The sequence below is a fragment of the Pinus tabuliformis genome, chromosome 4_2 (genome assembly GCF_031772625.1).
Source record: "Pinus tabuliformis cultivar Carrire ecotype Pingquan chromosome 4_2, CPIR1, whole genome shotgun sequence".
Classification (NCBI taxonomy): Eukaryota; Viridiplantae; Streptophyta; class Pinopsida; order Pinales; family Pinaceae; genus Pinus; species Pinus tabuliformis.
The window spans coordinates 378,994,731-379,018,295 of record NC_142304.1 but is presented as its reverse complement, the minus strand read 5'-3'; the positions used below and the strand labels follow the sequence as shown (position 1 = coordinate 379,018,295).

The 23,565-nt window shown below is 35.6% G+C and overlaps 1 pseudogene; it reads right to left on the bottom strand.

The window, feature by feature from the left end:
• Positions 1-19,678: 19,678 nt before the first annotated feature.
• On the bottom strand, positions 19,679-20,964 carry LOC149169513 (WD repeat-containing protein 26 homolog pseudogene; annotated as a pseudogene).
• Positions 20,965-23,565: the final 2,601 nt, after the last annotated feature.

Sequence of the window (23,565 nt, the reverse complement as noted above, 5' to 3'; positions counted from 1 at the left end):
TATTCCTAGCACATCCCATGGACCTAATAAAGCTCTGAAACTCCTTAATGCGGTCAAATATTATCTCTAATATATGACAAAGATTAGAAATCATTGAACATGCATGGAAAGCAACTTCCGATCTGCTACGTCTAGAATAGGGAATTAACTCATTTATTGATTTGCTTAAAATTAATGTTAAGGAAGACAAGAATTTCATAAATAATTACTTACTTAATTTTAGACAAATGCTTGGTTTAATTTCTGATCTAGATAAAAAAACAGAGGACTCCCAAATGTTAATCAGATGAAGCAAATCAAAGTTGGATGGTCTAAAAGAATGAACACACTAGAAAACATTATTATTGAATGTGAAAGTATAAATAATAAAAGAGGTGATGTGTTTCTGAAGGTGGTGCAAATTGTTTAGGATCTAAATGGTCCATGCATCATACGTGATTTTGAATTAATTACAAGAGATACACTAATAGCCGCATGGGAAAGGCTAAAAGATTCAATGGCAAGAGAGTTTGATGATATAATTGATTTTTCTATAGAAGAAATTAGCAAATGGCTAATTAATTTTGTTAGTATTAATGAAGATAATTTTGTTTTGGCTACTCAATTACAAAAAGAGGCCATGGAAATCAAGAAGCACATATTCAATGAACATGTTAAGCTAGAGATTAAAATTGGTCCAACGAAATATTTCAATAAAGGTATATTGTAGAGATTCGTTCAAGACATCATGGATCCAAAAGATAGTTGATAGCAATCATCGTATATGCCTTCACATATTGTAATTTTCCTTAAATCTCAGCACATCATTTTTCTATTTACTAGTATTTAATTATTGAGATTTATTAATTGTGTTAACGTCACCTAAAGTAATTTCTATATGCACTTCCTTATTTTCTTTTGCAAATTCCTTTTTCCATATTACAATTCACGACAACCCAATCCTAGTCCCCATTGGGACGAATGCATTTACTTTTACGATTAGGCGGTAGGATTTTGATGACTGATTTAAATGTCAAACATAAATGTAGGTTCAGTTACATAATCCCTTCTATCTACACATGGCTTCATTTTACCAGATATCTTTGTTTCATAAATAAATTATAATTTATTATGTTTACTCATTTTCCCCGGAACGCGAGAGCAGATAGTTAAAGAGAAGATGTCAGATTACCATAATGAATGAGATGATGAGCTGAGTTGTTGGGCATTTTCATTACCAATATAAGCGACTTCCGCCCTGAATTAGGGTTCCTAATAGTTTGCATAAGATATATTATGGATCTAAATTCTGTCACATTGCTCAAAAACATAAATTAAACGTTAGTTTTCGAGGATATGCTTTTAAATTTTATATTATATCTAATCTTCTGTTATTGATCACAATGAAAACGAATATTCAGGAACTATTTTAGATTTCAGATATATGTTCCAAGTATAGTATTTATTTTAATCATATCTATGATGATTGGAATTTGAATCTCGATACAGTTCTTATCACTGTAATTATGCCGTTTAATGTTCAAGACTTATGCTTTGAGATCTTATATTTCATCTTACATACATTTGGCAAGAATACATAATAGAAATGTAGTTAAGATTTTTTTAATTTTAGTAGTTCTATTTGTTATGAAGTTTGAATAATGTTGAATGTTTTAATCTTATAAAGTTGTGTGGAGTGTGGCAATACGAGAAAGGATTTCATTGCGCTTCCCTCGTATCTCCCTATTCTACATAATGAAATCTTGATTAAGGCCATGCTAAAACCATTAAAACATATAACATTTTTTTGAACTTTACATTAGAAAGAATTACAAAATTTCGAGACATGAAAACTTTGGATAGTCGATTAATTGTCCCAAGTATTGTGTCTATGTGGAATCCTTTTATTTGAGCTCCGTGAATGCTAAGTTTCATTTCACAATTATGAACTAACTGCTTATTTTCTAATATTAAATGAAGTGTACTCTACTCCTTATATCGATGTAGTTAGCTTCATTGTGCGAAATAGGAAAGTGCAAAGAAAGCTTTCATTGTGTGCACTACGAAAATGAAGCGTTATTATTCAAAAAATAATATTGCTTAGTGTTTGTCTTGATTTTATTATTTAAATTAATTTAAGATCATGAAATAAACTATTTATGCATTTTTTCATGCATTCCGAAAAATGCAGGAAGTTACAATCTTTTTAATTTGTGTGGAATGTGGAAGTTTGGTGAAGGCTTTCATTGTGCTTCTCATGTACCTCTATATTTCGCATAAGGAAAGCTTCTTCCACACTTTTATAGAGGGATAATCATACAATATATGAACCCACATTTCCACACACATTTCACTCCTGGCAAATTAACTAATATATAATACTAGTCAGTATTTTCTCAATATGAGTTTCTTGAATCTGCACAATGTATGAATCTTCACCTCCATAGTTTATACAATGTATCAAGAAATACTAAGACACATTGTTGGGCAAGCACATGTGTAGAGGTGCAAAGAAGTGGTAATGTTGAGTGTGCAAGTGCAGAGAAGGGGTAATGTTGAGTGTGGAGTTGTAGAAGAAGTTCTCAGTGCAATAACATTGACATTGACACTATCATAGCTACTTCTATTGTGCTAAAATATTCGATCCCACTTATCTAATATTAAATGTTCAGTACAATGTATGAATTTGAAAAATCTTGATAACTGGACAAGAGCCCCATCGAACATCTTTCCAAGCCTAAGTTTTCTTGTGGGTAAAAGGGATATATGAAGAACGAGAAAATAATATGGTTCTTTAAATTTATGGATTTAAAGGTAAACCATGGTTAATTCCAAGAATTGTTATAGAATGTATTTTGTTGCTGGAGTCTGCTGACAATACTCTAATTCGCTGAGTCATATTTGAACAGAAGAAAAAACAATTTATTTATTTCACATTTACTATTGGACAACTCATTATGAGGAATGTGGCTCATGTTGCAAAGCTTGAAAATTCTTTGTGTTGTTTTAATTTAAAAGAAGTTGAAGCCTGACGAGGCTTTGATCTAGAAGTGTTATTTACCGCACACCTATGTGTTGTTAAATGCATAAACTTGTTTACAAGAGTTGCAGATGAAAGTGAACAGAGTCACCATGATCCAAGAAACAATCAAGAACTAGTAATGAATACTGGAGAACTTGTTGAAGAAGCAAGCACAATAACGAAAAAAAAAAAGTACAAGCAAAGAGGCACAAACCTTCTGCAACATTTTTCACCTTGCACATCCATTACTAGTCCGACTTTATCTTCTAGCCAACGCAAGAGAAAGGATACTGCAAGTGAAAAACTAATTCATACTTAGCTATCAGGTGGCGGAGACGATGAAGAGCCTCCTTAGACATTCATTCCACAAAAAATACACATGGCTAAATCATCCAAATCCAAAAGTCCCCCAAAAGCATGAAGCATTGAACAAGCTATGAACGTGGAAATTGAAAGTGTTATGCTTCTTGATTGGTTCAATACTTCTTTAGCAGAAAATCAGAAAATAATGGAGAAAAATACCAAATAAGCTACTACTTTCAATGATTTCCCTATCACTTTACAAGATGAAAACTATGACAAGGAAGATAAAAAAAATGAAAATTTAAAAAGTAAAGGTCCATAATAAAAAAATTATTGATCAATTGAAACAATGGTTGACGTGTCTGGAGTTGCATCCAGCGAACTCATGGGATTGTATCAAGCTACTGATAACACACTTGTAGTGCCTATTGGCCAACGCGAAGCAAAAAATTTGATACTAAAAGAAAGAATAAAAGAGATAGAAGATGCTCTAAATCTAGGTCATTTTTTAATGACTCCACTAGCAATACCAACACTACCATCAACAATTTCTATTCCTAGCACATCCCATGGACCTAATAAAGCTCTGAAACTCCTTAATGCAGTCAAATATCATATTATCTCTAATATATGACAAAGATTAGAAATCATTGAACATGCATGGCAAGCAACTTCTGATCTGCTACGTCTAGAACGGGGAATTAATTCATTTGTCGATTTGCTTAAAATTAATGTTAAGGAAGACAAGAATTTCATAAACAATTACTTACTTAATTTTAGACAAAGGCTTCATTTGTTTTCTAATCTAGATAAAAAAACAGAGGCCTTCCAAATGTTAATCGGATGAAGCAAATCAAAGTTGGATGGTCTAAAAGAATCAGCACACTAGAAAACATTATTATTGAATGTGAAAGTATAAAGAATAAAAGAGGTGATGTGTTTGTGAAGGTGGTGCAAATTATTTAGGATCTAAATGGTCCATGCATCATACGTGATTTTGAATTAATTACAAGAGATACACTAATAGCCGAATTGGAAAGGCTAAAATAGTCAATGGCAAGAGATTTTGATGATATAATTGATTTTTCTATAGAAGAAATTAGCAAATGGCTAATTATTTCTTTTAGTATTAATGAAGAGAATTTTGTTTTGGCTACTCAATTACAAAAAGAGGCTATGGAAATCAAGAAGCAGATATTCAATGAACATGTTAAGCTACAGATTAAAATTGGTCCAACGAAAGATTTCAATAAAGGTATATTGTAGAGATTCGTCCAAGACATCATGGATCCAAAAGATAGTTGATAGGAAAACAATCATCGTATATGCCTTCACATATTGTAATTTTCCTTAAATCTCGGCACATCATTTTTCTATTTACTAGTATTTAATTATTGAGATTTATTAATTGTGTTAACGTCACCTAAACTAATTTCTATATGCACTTCCTTATTTTCTTTTGCAAATTCCTTTTTCCATATTAAGGTTCACAACAGCCCAATCGTAGTCCCAATTGGGACGAATGCATTTACTTTTACGATTAGGCAATAGGATTTTGATTACTGATTTAAAGGTCAAACATAAATGTAGGTTCAGTTACATAGTCCCTTCTATCTGCACATGGCTTCCTTTTACCAGATATCTTTGTTTCATAAATAAATTATAATTTATTATGTTTACTCGTTTTCCTCGGAACGCAGGAGTAGATAGTTAAAGAGAATATGTCAGATTACCATAATGAATGAGATGATGAGCTGAGTTGTTGGGCATTTTCATTACTGATATAAGCGACTTCTGCCCTAAATCAGGGTTCTTAACATTTTGCATAAGATCTATTATGGATCTAAATTCTGTGACATTGCTCAAAAACATAAATAGAACATTAGTTTTCGAGGATATGCTTTTAATTTTATATTATATCTAATCTTCTGTTATTGATCACAATGAAAACGAATATTCGAGAACAATTTTAGATTTCAGATATATGTTCCAAGTATAGTACTTATTTTAATCATATCTATGATGATTGGAATTTGAATCTTGATACAGTTCTTATCACTGTAATTGTGTCGCTTAATGTTCAAGACTTATGCTTTGAGATATTATATTACATCATACATACATCTCGCAAGAATACATAATAGAAATGTAGTTAATAGTTTTTTAATTTTAGTAGTTCTATTTGTTATGAAGTTTGAATAATGTTGAATGTTTTAATCTTCTAAATTTGTGTGGAGTGTGGCAATACGGGAAAGGATTTCATTGCGCTTCCCTCGTATCTCCCTATTCTACATATTGAAATCTTGATTAAGGCCATGCTAAAACCATTAAAACGTATAAAAAAAATTGAACTTTACATTAGATAGAATTACAAAATTTTGAGACATGAAAACTTTGGATAGTCGATTAATTGTCCCAAGTATTGTGTCTATGTGGAATCCTTTTATTTGAGCTCCCTGAATGCTAAGTTTCATTTCACAATTATGAACTAAGTGCTTATTTTCTAATATTAAATGAAGTGTACTCTACCCCTTATATCGATGTAGTTAGCTTCATTGTGCGAAATAGGAAAGTGCAAAGAAAGTTTTCATTGTGTGCACTACGAAAATGAAGCATTATTATTCAAAAAATAATATTGCTTAGTGTTTGTCTTGATTTTATTATTTAAATTAATTTAAGATCATGAAATAAACTATTTATGCATTTGTTCATGCATTCCGAAAAATGCAGGAAGTTATAATCTTTTTAATTTGTGTGGAATGTGGAATTTTGGGGAAGGCTTTCATTGTGCTTCTCACGTATCTCTATATTTCACATAAGGAAAGCTTCTTCCACACATGTATAGTGGGATAATCATACAATATATGAACCCGCACTTCCACACACATTTCACTCCAGGCAAATTAAATAATATATAATATTAGTCAGTATTTTCTCAATATAAGTTTCTTGAATCCACACAATGTATGAATCTGCACCTCCATAGTTTGTACAATGTATCAAGAAATCTTAAGACACATTGTTGAACAGGCACATGTGCAGAGGCGCAAAGAAGCGGTAATGTTGAGTGTGTAGGTGCGGAGAAGGGGTAATGTTGAGTGTGGAGTTGTAGAAGAAGTTCTCAGTGCAATAACATTGACATTGACACTATCATAGCTACTTCTATTGTGTTAAAATATTCGATTCCACTAATCTAATATTAAATGTTCAGTACAATGTATGAATTTGAAAAATCTTGATATTTAGTTATAATTCTTAGACACATTATTAGGTGGCCACATGTGTGAACTGATACAATAAAGATTCGACTCCACTTCCACACTCCATATAATGAAAATGTTCACTACTCCTTTGCGTTGCGCACAATTAAAACATTCACTTCCCCTCCGCACTCTGCACAATGAAAACGTTCACTTCCCCTCGGCAATCAGCATAATGAAAACGTTCAATACCCCCCGCATATGTTCGAAGTATTTTTTTCTATCTTCTTTAAAGAATCCTTATATATGTGCACTAGATATCTCTTGGAAAGTGAGTTTTTAAATAGAGCAGCAGTCTAATTATTATACACTCGCCTATTGAATCACATTTCATTTCAATTGCAAAAAGGAGCACAAATAATAACTACAATAAGATACACTTGTTCATGCCCTATAATCATGACCTAAGCTAAAGGGGTATGTACGGAGATAATGGAGTGTCAAGAAACACTTTGCACGATAAAAACTTTGACTCCACCTTCACACTCAGCACAATGAAAATGTTCACTTCCATACCAATATTCACAATTACCATCGCAATGGATAATTCATCAAATCCACCATAGAAGTTATGTTCACATCTCCTAGTGAAATATATGCGAAGATGGATTTCATTGTGTGGAATATGGAGATGGGAACGCGTAAGTAACGATAGATTCTGGAAATGCGGGCATTCTCGAATAACGAGAAAATGCAGGTGCTGCAGAGAAGGGGTAATGTTGAGTGCAGAGGTGCGTAGAAGGGCTAATCTTGAGTGTGAAGGTGCAAAAAAGGGATAATTTTGAGTGCAGAGCTGTGGAAGAATCCATAAGAGCACTAACATCGACATTGACATTGACACTATCGTAGCGACTACCACTGCATTTCTCTCTTATTTCATTTTAAACATTTTTTCCATCTTAAACTTTTACAAAAGCACTTCATACAATAAAATTTTGACTCCACTTTTCTAATATTAAATTTTTAGTTCAATGTTTGAATCCGAAAATCTTGATATTCCATTATAATTCTAAGACACATTGTTGGGTGGCTACATGTGCGAACTGGTACAATAAAAGCTTCGACTCCACTTTCGCACTGCGCCACAATGAAAACGTTCATTGCCCCTTCACATTGTGAGCAATTAAAACGTTCACTACCCCTACACACTTTGCGCAATGAAAATGTTCACAGCCCCTTAGTAATCTGCACAATGAAAGCGTTCACTTCTCCCCCACACTCTGTACTTCCTATGCTTTCCGCACACACTTTCTCCTTCCTCCACATATTTGTTCAAACCCCCCCCCCCCCCCCCCGCGTATGCATTATGACTATTTATATATATCTTCTTTAAAAAATCCATATATCTATGCACCAAATATGCCTTGGACAATAAGTTTTTAAACAGAGCAGTGATCTAATTATTGTACACTCACATATTGAATCGTATTTCTTTTCTTGAACATAATTCAATTGCAAAAATGAGCACAAATGATAACCACAGTAAGATACACTTGTTTGTGCCCTATAATTATGACCTAAGCTAAAGGGGTATATGCGAAGATATGGGAGTGTGGAGAAGCACCTCGCACAATAAAAACTTTGACTCCACCTTTGCGCTCCGCACAATGAAAACATTCACTGCCATACCAATATTCACAATTACCATTGCAATGAATAATTCATCAGAACTGGCATAAATTTTATTGTTGTATCTCCTAGTGTCATCTATGTGAAGATGCCTTTCATTGTGTGGAATAAGAAGATGAGAACATGTAAATAATGACAAATTGCAGAAAATGCAGGCCTCACACTCTGCATAATGAAAACGTTCATTGTCCCTTCACACTGCGCATAATTAAAACATTCACTTTCCCTCTTCATTGTTCCTCAGCAATCCGCACAATGGAAATGTTCACTGCACCCCCCCCCCTCCCCCACACCTTCTCCCAGACTCTACACTTTCTACACACCCTTTCTCCTTCCTTCGCATATATGTTCAACCCCCCACCCGCTATGAGTTATGAGTAATTATGTCTATCTTCTTTAAACAATCCACATATATATGCACCATATATCTCTTGGGAACCGATTTTTTATATGGAGGAGTGTTCTAATTATTGTACACTCACCTATTCAATCACATTTATTTTCTTGAACATAATTCAATTGCAAAAATAAGCACAAATGATAACCCAATAAGATACACTTATGTGTGCCCTATAGTCATGACCTAAGCTAAAGGGGCATGTGCGGAGATAAGGGAGTGCACAATAAAAAAATTGACTCCACCTGCGCATTTCACACAATGAAAACATTCACTGTCATATCAATATTCACAATTATCTTCGTAACAAATAATTCATTAGATCTGGAATTAAAGTTATGTCTACATCTCCTAGTGCAATCTATGTGAAGATGGATTTCAGCGTGAAAAATACGGAGATGAAAACACGTAAATAATAACAGACAACATAAATGTGAGCATTCTCGAATAACGAGAAAATGTGGACCCTGCAGAAAGAAGCATGGCCTTAATTAAATAATTAGTGGTAGATGCCAGGACTATGTTGTGTTGCAGATATTACCCTTGTTAATGTGTATTGTTGTATATACGAAATATCGTTGTCGTTGTTAATAAAACTATTATTGCATTAGAAAAAGAATCAAAAAGACTTGTAAAATTTTCCCTTAAAATGTTTTACATTTCCAAAAACCTAATTGAAAAAGTTAGGTATTTAACATTTAATGGAAGAGTCATGAAGGGTCCATGACCAACGAATAAAATGGATGCAATAATATCATTTTGATTGATATAGTTTTCCCAATCATTTTTATTTACCTATACCATCTATTTTAGAAAACTCCAATGTTGTCATTTATGTTGGCAACGTACATTGTTATTATTTTACAGAAATAAAGATGTATGTGATATTATTTGAAATTACCACATATTTAGAGTGGGTATAGTCTAAATATTTAAGTTTTGGTTTTTTTCATCATAACTTTTTAAGTTTTGGCTTTTTTTGTAAGATTATTATTTTTGGTTGTTTAAAATGTATTTTTGAATGTATAAATCGATTGAGTGCCCTATATAACCTCAAGGGCATTTAGATTATGCAGATTTCACAATACAACTAGATTGTGGACCAAAAAAAAAAAATTGGCCACGTCTTATAAGGTTTAGACTACCCATCTAGGTTATTCATAATTTAATTAGGCCTTTGCTTAATCACTTGTCCATTTCTTCTTAAATTTAGGTATTTTTTCTATAATCATTCTCCAAACAAAAAATTGTTGTTACAAGTTGGAAAGTACAATCATGAAATACCAAAGCAAAACTTCATAATGAAAAGGGACAAAGGTTATACTTGTTTGGATGCACTTTATTATTTCTTGACAAAAAATCTTGATTTCCTCCTCAAATCAATAAATTGATTTGTAGTTAGAATGCACTTTATGTAACAGTCCCACCTTTTTCCCCTATATTTTTATGTATGATCATAACCATGAAAGCCAACATGGAAGTCACTGATGGTTTGGATAAATCTTATAAAAAAAATTAAGTATTGAAAATAATAATAATAATTGTATGTCGGCCTCAATAGAGGGACACAAAGATCCAAGTCTAAGGGAGAGTGGAGAGTGGAGAAGTGGAGGATGATGCCCCTCACCCTCAAATATGGAGGAGGTGGCATAGTTTATCGAATATACACCTAAAAAAATGCAAATGATGTCATGAGAGAGTGGAGAAGTGAAGGATGACACCCTCACCGTCGAAGATGGAGTAAGTGGTATAGAGATCAAACCACCTCCTGATAGATAATAAGAGACAGGATCGGATGGGGGGAACTTCCCATAATATTCTTTCCCAAGTGAGGTGGAAGAAGGGGTGGGAATTATCATAGGTACATGAGCATCTACAAGTAAGGTAGTAGAGGAAAAACGTGAAGGGCAGCAGCAAAAATGAATGTTGGTGAAAGAAGAACGTGATTGGAGGGAGTCAATTCCCTAGACATTAGACACAAAGCACATGGAGAAATGTTGGAGTTGTGACTGATCCCTATGCTCTGAAATTGGGGTGTTATTCCATGTATTAATGTGTTTGAGGCCACTGGACTGTGTGCATCCAAGCCTGAATAAATAGTGTCAAGCTTAGTGGATGACCAAATTGTTGAGAAATCAATGCTAGGAGAGTTAGGGTTAGATTTCTCTTTCTTGATAATTACTTGTGAATTATGTTGGCTTCTTTTACTTCTTTGTTATATTATCTTTCATCAAGCAATTACCAAATTATGTGTGTATAGAAGATCACAAAAACATAAGCCACAAGATGTAGGCACTCTACCAGGACAGAACCCATATCTAGGGGAGAACCCAGTCAAAATATCTTCCTTCAATAATTTTCTTAAGACTCTTCAACCTAGACACAGACCTCCTCCAACCACCAAGTCATCCTTTTCTTCCAACAACTTCGACCTTGAAGAAGCAGCACTTCGACCTAGAAAATCCATAATTTTGGCCTTCCAATAGCATAATATTCAACCTAACACTTTCACAAATTTGACCTCTCCAACAGTAAAACTTTGATCCAGCAATTTGTCTAGTAACTTTGCATAAGCGAGAGAAAGAGATACCTAAAAATTTTGACCTTGATCCTTCCAGCACTTCTTCTTCTCTTCTTGGAATTTCGCACTTTTTCTGCCTCCTTTTCTTGGATATCGAACTTGTGAGAGAGATGCTTGCAAATGAATTCAAACTACTTGTATATATAGGCTTTAGGTGAGGTTGAATTGCCCTGTTTGAGGCTGACTTGGTGTGGAGGTGTCAAATACCTAATTTGACTCAATAATAAATATTTTTACATTATTCAAAAGCCTAAGAAGGGTCTCATAAAATGTACAATGAATGTAATGACTCAATATAAATCCTAGGAGTCCACAATGGGGACTTTGACTAATAAAAGATGATGCAAGCATGAAACCCATGCTTTAATAAGTCATTGTAATAATAATAAAAAAATTATTTTTCATTATTTTGACAAGTACATTACATAATGACTCAAATACATTTATGAAGACTGAACCTAGTTACATTCTTCAACACTCCCCCTTAACTAGGGAGGTATTCATAATAACAAGTACAAGGAAGATATCAAAACATATGAACTATGAATAGGTTAGGCACCGCAATGCTATGGACAAGATTCCTGACCAGGGAAATCCATCCAAGGTCCTGCAACAGTTTAGGCACTCATGATGCCATGTACTAGATTCCTAACCAAGGAAATATATCCGGGTGTGACTAAGATGGACTAAAGCTTTCAGCCTCTCTAGGTACCATTAGGCTTACTTGCTAACCATCAACCCAGGGATCTAGGTGCATATCTGAGATTAGAGCTCCATGACCAATGCCACCCTCCCTACTTTTGGATCCATACATCAACACATAGTGTCGTCCAAATGTCCTCCCAGACAATGTATCTCACACACAAAGTCTCAACAAATCTATTACAAACTTTTATCATCATCAACAAGATCAGAAATATCAACCAAAACAAGCATACTTCTAAGATATTCAAACTTATTATTAGGAAGAGACATTGTTAGTATATCAACTACATGATCATCAGTCGAGACAAATTGTATCTTTATGATCCCATCCTGCACCAAGTTCCTAATGTAGTGGAACTTATTGTTGATATGATTTGTCCTAGCATTGAACATGGGATCTTCAGACATCCTGATGCAACTTTGATTATCACAATTGATAACAGTAGGACCCAGAGGAATCTCAAACAAATATGTCAGAAGCTTCCTCAACCATACATCTTTATTTCCTACTTCACATGTAGCCACATACTCTGCTTCAGCACTACTCAAAGCAATGAGATCTTGCTTTCTACTAATCCATGAGATCATGGCAGATCCCAAACTAAAGCATCCACTTGTATTTCTTCTTCCATCGGTCTCACTGCCACCCCAATCAGAATCTGTGAATCCAATCATCTTGAATTCCTTGCTATTGTACTTTAGGCAGTGATGTATAGTGCCATGAAGATATCTCAATATATGCTTGGAAGCTATCCAGTGATCATGATGAGGCTCCAACTAAAACTGACTAAGAATGTTCACAGCAAAACATATATCCTACCTAGTATTTACCAGATACATCAGAGAACCCACCAACTTACGATAAGAGGTAGGATCTACGAGACTTGAGTCAGAGCTCCTCAACTTCCTAAGATTGGTGACCATAGGAGTAGTCATGGGCTTGGAATCCATCATCCCAAATTTATGCAACAACTTGATGATATACTTTCCTTGCCCCATATATATCTTCCCATGTTTCTTCCATACTTCCAGACCTAGGTAATAGTGCATCAGTCCCAGATCCTTCATCTCAAACTTGGATGCCAACATCTTCTTGCATTCTTGTATCCTTTGTTCCACGCTTGTAATCAATAGATCATCCACATATAGTAGAATAATGATTGGCTCATTATCCACAACCTTGATTTAGAGATTTGGATCAGCATTATTATTTATGAACCCAATTCTTAGAAGGTATGCATCCATTATTTCATACCATGCCCTAGGAGCTTGCTTCAAACTGTATAGGGCCTTCTTGAGTCTACAAACGGGAGTATATTTTCTATTTACTTCAAAGCCTTCATGTTGTTCAATGTATAATTCCTCATCGATGGTCCAATTCAGAAATGTTGTCTTTACATCCATTTGATGGATATTCCATCCCATTGTAGCATCCAATGAAACCAAAGATCTAATGGTCGTATACCTTGCAGTGGGTGCAAAGGTTTCTTTGTAATCTATGACTTCCTTTTGAGAGAAAACCCTTGCAACAAATCTAGCTTTGTATTTCTCTATACTTCCATCAATAGTGTGCTTGATCTTATAAATCCATTTAGAGGTGACAACCAATTTGTCAGTAGGTCTAGGAATAATTTCCCAAACCCCATTCTTCATGAATGATTGATATTCTTCCTGCATTGCCTTCTTCCATGCTTCTTGATGAACAGCTTCTTCAAATGTAGATGGTTCAGCTTCAATCATTTTTTTCGTATATGCAACATATCCAGAATATCTTTTTAGCTTTTTACTTTCTCTAAAGGTTCCTTTTGTAGCTCCATGTCCTTCAGCATCTTCAAGAGTATATTTTAACCAATTTGGCCTCTTCCTTATGTTTGATATGATCACAGGTTGAATAGGCTAACTTGTTCCTTCTTCTTCTTCTTTAACTGTAGATGGATTGTCATGTTGTACTTCTTCTTCTTTGAATATTGGTACATATTCATCATCGGAATCAATAGGAATGTCCTTGGCTCTTTTGTAGGCATGATTTTCATGAAATATAACGTCCCTGCTTACTTCAATATGCCTTCCTTCCTTGACGTAGATTATATATGCCTTTGAGGAGAGACTATAGCCAACGAAGATCCTTTGATGCTTGTAGAATCTAACTTCTTTCGTTTTTCCTTTGGAATGTGGATATAGGTAGGACTCCCAAAGATTCGGAGATGGTCCACACTTGGCTTCTTCCCTGTGAATGCTTCCTCAAGTGTCATATTCTCAAGAATTCTATGAGGACTTCTATTTTGAATATATATTGTTTTCATTGTTGCTTCTCCCCATAGAAATTTTGGTAAGTCTTGATCAAGGAGCATTGTTTGTATACCTTCTTCAATTTTCCTATTCTTTCTTTCAGCCACTCCATTTTGTTCGAGATAGTAGGGAACAATGAGCTCCCTCTTAATTCCTGCTTCTTTACAATATGCAATCAAATATTTACCAGTGTATTCCCCACCATTGTCATATCTCAAAGTCTTTAATTTTCTTTTGGTTAGGGTTTCCACTTCAAATCTGAACTCCTTGAATTTCTCAAATACTTTATCCTTTTTCTTGAGAAGGTAAAGCCATGTCTTTCTAGAGTGATCATCAATGAATGTTACATAGTAAAGGTCACCTCCAAGTGATTTGTCAGACATAGGTCCACGCACATTAGAATAAATGAGATCTAATATTTATTTAGGCCTTGTTTCACTATTTGGAAATGGTTTTCTTGTATGTTTACCCAAAGAACAACCCTTGCAAACTCTTTCACAATCTTCTTTGATATTGGGGATTCCATGAACCAGTTGATTTAGAGTGGGAATGACCTTGTAGTGTAGATGACCATATCTTATATGCCATAGCTCAATGGGATTAATTTCCATATGAACTAGAGCTTGAGGAGGTGGTGTAATGACTCTGTATAATCTTCCTTCACGAACTCCAATAACCCTAGCTATATCAATACTTGAACCTTTTCCGAAAACCAAAACCTTTCCATCAACAAAAGAAACTCTATCCCCTTTATATTCTAAGCAAAAAATTGAAAGAAAAATCTTTTTCAAACCTGGAACATATAGTATATTGTTGAGATGTAGTTTAGCTCCATTCCCCAGCTTCAAAGATGTTGATCCTAGGCCTCTAACAGCATAGCTTTTGTTGTATCCCAATTCCACTGCATGAAAATATGGTTCCTTTGATAGAGTGAAGTTGTTGAATTTCCCCTGTCATATGCCTTGATGCTCCTCTGCCAATAATCCATGCATTATCATCATGAAGTGAACCTGTAAAAGAACCCTTGTCTTTTGACCTTGTTGAATAAGTAGTAGAAGATCTTCTTGATCTAGCATCCTACAATATTGAATCCCATTCTCATATAACCTATAATAGAGGGAGTAACCATTTCCTTCAAGCAAACAGAGTGATCTTCAATATTCCTTGACCTTAGCTCCGATACCATATTGAGAAATCAATTCTAGTAGCGTTAGGGTTAGATTTCTCATTCTTGATAATTACTTGTCAATTATGTCAGCTTCTTTTACTTATTTGTTATATTATCTTTCATAAAGAAATTACCAAATTATGTGTGTATGAATATCATAAAACACAAGACACAAGATGTAGGCACTCTACCAGGGAAAAACCCCTATGTAGGGGAAACCCAGTGAAAATCTCTTCCTTCAATAGTTTTCTTGAGACTCTTCAACCTAGACACAGACCTCCTCCAACCACCAAGACAGCCTCTTCTTCCAACAACTTCAACCTTGAAGCAGCAGCACTTCGACCCATCACTTTCAGAATGTCAACCTCTCTAGAAGTAAAACTTTGATCCAACAATTTTTTCAGTAACTTTGCATAAGAGAGAGAAAGAGATACCCAAAAACTTTGACCTTGATCCTTCCAACACTTCTTCTTCTCTTCTAGGAATTTCACACTTTTTCTACCTCCTTTTCTTGGATATCAAACTTGTGAGAGAGATGCTTCCAAATGAATTTGAACTGCTTGTATATATAGCCTTTAGGTGAGGTCGAATTGCCCTGTTTGAGGTCGACTTGCTCTCCTTGAGGCCAACTTGGTGTGGAGGTGTCAAATACCTAATTTGACTCAATAATAAATATTTTTACATGATTCAAAAGCCCAAGAAGGATATCATAAAATGTATAATGAGTCTAATGACTCAATATAAATCCTAGGAGTCCACATTGGGGACTTTGACTAATAAAGTATGGCCTGAGCATGAAACCCATGCTTTAATAAGTCATTGTAGTATTAATTAAAAAAAAAAAAAAAAACTTTTGACAACTACATTACATAATGACTCAAATACATTTATGAAGACCGAACCTAGTTACATTCTTCAACACAAATCACTGTGGTGTTGGCTACATAGTTGCTAACCACCTAGACAAGGAAATATAAGTCATTGTGGTGCTTGCTGGAGAGTTGTTAAACACCTTGAGAGTTTACTGCATACCCCTATGGTTCTTTCTATGAAAAGATAGCTAATAGATCACCTAAACATTGGATTCAACCTCCTAGACTAATCAATACCCCATATGAAGCCCAATGATTGAACTTAGAGGAGTAAGTGAGTCACTGTGGTGCTTACTTCTAGAGGGAAATTGAGAACAATTTGGACAGTGAACTCTATCTCTTGAGTGTCTACCAAGCCTTAGTGTGAATTTTCCCTGCATAAGTATCCCCTCATACTTTGAATCTGGCTTCAAGGTGGTCAATTGTTATAAATTTGTAGTGCAACTAGCCTATGTTTGGGTGGAGAGTTGAATTCCATCTTTCAGTTGCTAGCCACCTTTACATACTCGGATAAGTAAATTGTATTGATACTGAGTTATAATATGTAATGTTTTAGGAGCTACTTGTCTGTGGAATGAGATCTTTTATATTATCGAATGTTAAAGAATGCTTGAATGGTGAAGATCATTGTTATGTTCGTGATTAGTTTTATCTCTTATATGTCATGACTTTGATAGATGGTTGGACTATGTTCTCTAATATCTCATTCATGGTCGATGTGATACATAGTGTGTTTATGCTCATTCATTTTGATTATTATGGCTGTGGAATGTGATAGCCTATTGGCTCATCTGAAATGTATTGTTTACTAGAGAATTTGGAATTCCTCATGTATTTTTATCATATTAGTATGTCTATGAGCATGTCTAACCAAACAACAATAAGTCGGTTGAAATGAAGTGATGTGTACAATATCCTCTTGCACAATATATTTTGTGTATATTTTCATGTTGGGGGTCTTGCCTTCTTTTGGCTTCAGAATTGATGTGTTATAAGTTCTATGGAGTTTCGCACCCTTGTTCTATTCATACTCATAGGTTTGAAGTGTCAAGGCCTTGGGCCCAAGTGCCATAGACCATTAAAATTTTGTGTTCTCACCCTTGCATTAAAACTCACAGAGCCATATGAAAAAGGGGATATTGACCACCATCACTGCTAGTGTTTTGAACCTTGAATTCTTGTAGACAGGCAGTGAACCGATAAACGGGTAGTAATGTGAATATACATGTATCATGCCATGGTTTTCTATCAGATTTCCTAGTTGAAGTGTTGTAAACATCTACAAATGTGGTTGACGAGACTACAAGCAAATCTAGCAGTGGTGCTAGACTCAGAACCCGTTCTCAGGTAGCGCTTACCAGCATGTTGATGGGGAGGAAATGTATAACAATAAGGGGATCTCCCCGATGTGAAGTCCCAATTAGACCTCACATCGTTTGGGATAAGAGTCCCATCTTATATGTGGGCCCAACTACCACCATGTTTGTTTCCTCTTGGCTCTCAAATGAAGAGATGTTAATATGAGGGCAAGTATTAAACACCTAGAGAGTGAGTAGGATTCAGCCCACAAATGATAAACTTGAAGTACAAGATACAATAATATAACAACAAAACAACAACAACAAGCACTTCTCAAGATGAGCCCGTTTACTAAGACCATCTAAGACATACAAAAGTAAGAAATTGCTAGAAGCTAATTGCAAATTAGTTCGCAATTGATTACTAAGAGAAAAGATTCTGGTAAATATATGAGAAATAAGCCATGAATTCTTTCATTAACATACAACCCATGTGAAAGCATACATACAAACATAATAGAAGTATTCGATAATGCACGGGAATCTATGCGAAGTGTGAAGAGCTTCTCATTAATAGTGTTGCAACTTCAAATACATGTACCACAAGTCCATCATAATCTAATAGTGAAAAGTGGGTTGCTCATATCACCTCCAAGATAATCCCCTAGCCTCACCATAACCCAGCCTAAAATCTACCTCACCACAACTCAGCCTAAAAGCTACCTAAGTGCTAATAGTTATCTCAATGCTAACATAACTCAAGTGCTAAAATCCCCCAGCTTGGAGGCATGAGGATACATTTATGCAAATGGGTAGGTGACTCCTTACCTTCCCCATGACTTCAATTTCTCATGACTTATCACATTCTAGACTGACTTTTAGCATTTTATCATTTTCATAATTATCGCAAAATAATATTTGCAACATGACGAAAGAAACACAATGAACTTTTATGTTGCGGCATATTGGAAGTTCAGGTCATTGTTGTAGGGAAGGAATCAGACTGCCATATTTCCATTCTCAAAACTACTGAGAAGCTAGAGTTTTCTGCTTTCTTGAATTCTTAGACACTACCTATCTCTTGCAGGATAAGATGGTTCGTAAAACCATGACAAATAAGCAACAAGTGTGCTACTTCTATAAAACAGGGGAATGTGTTGGCATTAATTATCCACTCTTTCTTGCAATTATAAAAATTTACCAGCAGTCCGATCTTTTCAGAAGCTAAATTGCTCTTATGTTAATCTCCTTTTTCTCCTCAAACCTAAAAGTTTATAGGCAATCCAAATCCCACTATAAAATTTGTAACTTGATCCTCTGTCATTTACATACTAAATTTTCAGTGACTCTAACATCCATTTCTTCGATCTGCTCAAGTAAAAGGTCTTGTTTCAGGCATCACACTAGGTACAAAGAAAATTGTAATCACTGAAAGAACTCCAAAACTAAGAATATGATGAAGTTCCAATGGTTACAGTGATAATGAGAAATGTTTGTGCCAAAATCAAATTAGAACCAAATTTAATGTTGCAGTCGTCCCTCCATAGTCTCCCTTGCACCTCAGAGGATAAATATCAGAAATGATGACCCCAAGGAAGTGTTTCCACATCATCACCAAATTCTCATTTGGTAAACATTGAGAAAATCCCAATGCTACAGCACCCTGAGGAATAGTTGTTTCTTTCAAACGCGGCTATGCATGCTCCAAGAACCATCCAACTACAACGTGACCTAATTTGTGATATGCTACAGTCTTACTTTGCTCCTTACTCTACCTTAATTTTCTTGTTGAAATTTCCAATAACCTTCTCAATAGCTACCTCAAATTGTGATCATTGATTTCTGTCTTATCATTCCTTACAGTGATAATAGCATCCTTATTCATAATTTTGCAATATTTTCTCCCCCAATAGTTGGAGCTCCTATTTTCTTTCCTTGTGAATGTGTTATCTCAGTTGTTCCTGGGTCTTGAGCGAAGGCTACTTTCGAAATTTCATACACCATAAAAACTACATTTCATGGGGCCTTGTTCAAAAGGGTTGAATAAGACTATCCATGAGAAGACAACATGGTAGTTGTGATTCTTGAGACAGCCCCAGCTGTAAGCCTCTTATAGTTTGTTATTTATCCTTTCACAGGCATCTTCAATAACAAAATCGCAACGCATATCATAGGTCATAAATTTATTAATTTAAAAGGATTCATACAAAAGCTATTCAATATATTTCCTTTCCAAAAGCCCACTAATTCTTCAGATACCCAATTAAAACGAATTATTTTAGGGCAATTATCCTTTACCCCGTGTACAACATATTCCAGTTCTAATCTCTCAAGATCCCATATGTAGATGCATTTATCAAATCCACTAGAGATAAACCTTTTACCATTTGGAAACCAACCACAAGAAGTGAATCCACTGTTGGATTTATCATAGGTCAATTTACATTCGCCAGTCTCAACATTCTGAAGACTAACAACCTCCTCAATACCGCATGTAAGCAGCAATTTATCATCAGGTATCGAAGCAACAAATGAAACTGGTTTCTGGTGTGCAATTAATATATGTTTCATGGAGAAGGAATCCCCTTCGGTTATCTCCCTAATTATTGTAAAACAAACTTCTGATGCAGAGGCCAAATACTTCCCATCGTTTGAAAAACGTAGAAACCACATTTCATTTTATGTGACTCCAATACCTGTAATGTCACAGTATGAATTTGATGCCATCCACATTGATGATCAGTATATAGAGAAAGGGTCGGATCCAAGGAGTTGTGAAAAATGCATGCTTCTCGCTACACATTAAGGGCCTGCTCCACTAGACAGTCCAACCTCTTTTCTGTGATCATTATAGAAGGTAGTAATAATTGTTGAATTTATTGCAGAACTTTGCTCTGTTGACTGGGATTTGGATTCCCTTGCTTTTAATATCCAAGCTCCTCGCATCATGAAGGAAACACAATGCAGCTTACAAATTCATGTACTCCTTTTGTGTTCAATTGCAGTGGAGAAATCTCTAATATAAGTGTTTTCCTAGCTTCAGGGATATTACCTTTGTCCAATAATTCAAAGAAATTCTGTTGCAATATCAAAAAGGATGTAGCCTTCAGTGTGTTTCCTTCTACCTTCACTTGATCAATACCCCGCAATGTAACAACGCTTTCATCCCACTTTCCATCGAGTATTTGTTCCCTAAATAGAGCTGTAGTTGAAGACAGAAGAAGTATTCCTTCCTTTTCCTCCAAAACCGCACCACCTTTCTAGTAACCCAAGAAATATAGAGCCTGTGTTATTACCCTTACGAACTCCACCCTCCCTATGAGTCCTTTGGAACCTATTGTCTCACCTTCATCCAAAGACAATGATTTGGCCATTAAGATGTTCACTGACCCCACAAACAATGCAGGGGTCTCTTCCTCCAAACCTATTCTCAAGCCCGATGAGGACACCTTTAAACGCATCAATCTGGGAGATTGTCCAAGATAGAGAATGAGACTTTGTAACATAGATAGATATTTCTAGATTATGTATTTCATGCTTTGGATCCAAATAAAACCATTTTCCATCTTTGTATATCTCTATTCAAATGGGATTTCGAGAGTAGGTTGGGTCCCAATTGCATATCGATTCCTCAATAGCTTAAGGTGTCTTTTATCGGGAAACAAAGGAAGACGAATAGACATAGAGTTGTTGTGCGACATGACGAGGATTGATGCGATGTGATTGTTGGGAAGGTCGCAAAGTGGTGATGAGGGAGAATGCGATGAGACAAGTTAGATTGCGATGATAAGAACTACCTAGGTCACGATGAGAAGAGTTAGGTTGTGATGCGTTTACTAATGCGAACAAACTATCATGCGAAGCGATTGAGGGGAAGTCGTGGTTTGTTGAGGTAAGTTGTGATCTAGTGAATTAGGTTGAGGTGTGATTGCTAGGAAGGTAGTAATGAAATGAGACAAATCACGATGTGATGGAGGGGAAGTCGTGGTTTGTTGAGGTAAGTTGTGACCTAATGATTTAGGTTGCGGTGTGATTGCTACGAAGGTCGTAATGAAATGAGACAAATCGCGATGAGATGAGGGAAACTATGATACATGGGGTGAAGTCACTCTGAATTGAGGGAGAATGCGACGTAATGGCTGATGGAGGTCACAATGAAACGATGCAAGTCGCAATGCGAAGAGGAAAGTTTTGACACAATGAGAGAGTGTGTGATGTGACAGAAGAGGAGGATGTGATGTGATTGGTATTTTTTTTTACAGGTGGGAAAACTTATCATAACTTAGTTGTCAAACCAGCAGAACTTAGTTGTCAAACCACCGGTGAAAACAGCGATTTCTAGTCGCTAACTGCGAATGCAGGCTGACTCATCACTGTTATTTAGTGAAAACCACTCTACCTGGAATAACCCATGGTCCGTAAAGGGGCAAGGTTTCACTCTTGCCAAATGCCTCTTAGGCTTGGGTCATTAACATGTTTCCTTACGTCGGAGGAAGACGAGCTCTTAGCCAATAAGAAGCAGTTTTAGTGCATACTGAAGGCCCTATGATGTGATTCTTATTATTCAATACATACATAATTTGTTTAATTTCCCCAAAATTACTTGTTGCTTTGCCCAAGTTAGATTCCCCTATTTGCATTTGAGAGGGTGTTGAATTTTCACACTCACCTCATTGGGATTGGTTATTGTGGACTAACCATCAATCTGAGATACACCCGAGAACCACTCAAAAAGTAATGATAATAAGTTGGAAATTTACTAATACCAGATTTTAGTGTAACAGAAAACCTAACATTACTATCGGTGATACATATTAGCCTTAAGCCCAATAATGTCTGTCCCTCCACCAGTATTTGAGATATGATTGTTTTAGTAAATGTTTCACCCCTTGATATTTTTTCATTGGCAACACACATGGAATTAACATTAAAATTATGTTGCTGTTATAGCCCAAGAATCAGTTCTTTTATTTCTTTCTTCTGCCATTTACGCTCCTTCTCAGCCAAATTCAGAACCTCATTTCTCTTCTAAACAATACGGATAAGGGAGAGCCCGTCCTTGAAGGTGTTTTTCGAATGTTTCGGCTTCACCTCAAGAGAATCGACCCTCTGTGTCTCTATTTCTACTTATCGAATATATAGTTTGCAACGTATCATAGGTTTTCCCACACCTGAACACTAAATGCTGTCTGCTTGACATCCTCCAAAACTTGTATCTATTCCCTTTCTCACAGAAGTTTTGTAAGCATCTTTTTAAATAGCGATTGGCTTTATCACATCACCAACCTTTTATGGCTCCTTCATTTTACAATAGTTATTCCGAAACTATCAATTTCATCCACCGAAACAAAGCTAGCAAATCCTAGCTCATCTGGACCTGGTTGCCCAAGTTTAACTAAAGATACAGTGCCAGTTGTGCAGAAAAAACAGCGTAGCTCAAATTTTGAATTGATCTTCAAAACCATGAGTTTGTAATGTTCACAAAAATACAATGCCATCTCACTAACAACTCCTCTACTCACAAAAACTTTTGCACCAAAATGAGCAGCAGCTTCGATAAATTCTTAAACTTTTTCCTCCTCTATTTTTGAATGATTCTCCAGTTGTTCAGCACTATGAATCAAGATAGTATCTTTGGTTTTTGTAGTTGATGTATTTATGCCTCCACCACAGACTGCAACCATGATTTTCTGAACGTGCTTGATAGTTCCAACAAGATCGCTTCAAGACAATACTATGTGCCAATCCAACCATGGTTCCACAATGGAACCCTACCACCGCCCACCGCTTGCCACCAAAACATTCTTGTGCTAAATAAACCATGAAACGGGTGGTCTAATGGAGGCTCTAATCCGTGGAATGTTCCGCCAAAACACAGGTTGTCGAGTCCATGGAAGAATAATGTAGCAAAGCGAGCAAAGAGGGGTCCAATCCAGCCTGACGTGGCTTACGGGTGGACCCCACCGACTTTGGGCCATTGGCATTGGTCATGTCTTTACGCTCCCGTTCTTTCTTTCTATATTAAAGTTTGCAATTTGCCCATCTTGTATGGAGCCACGATA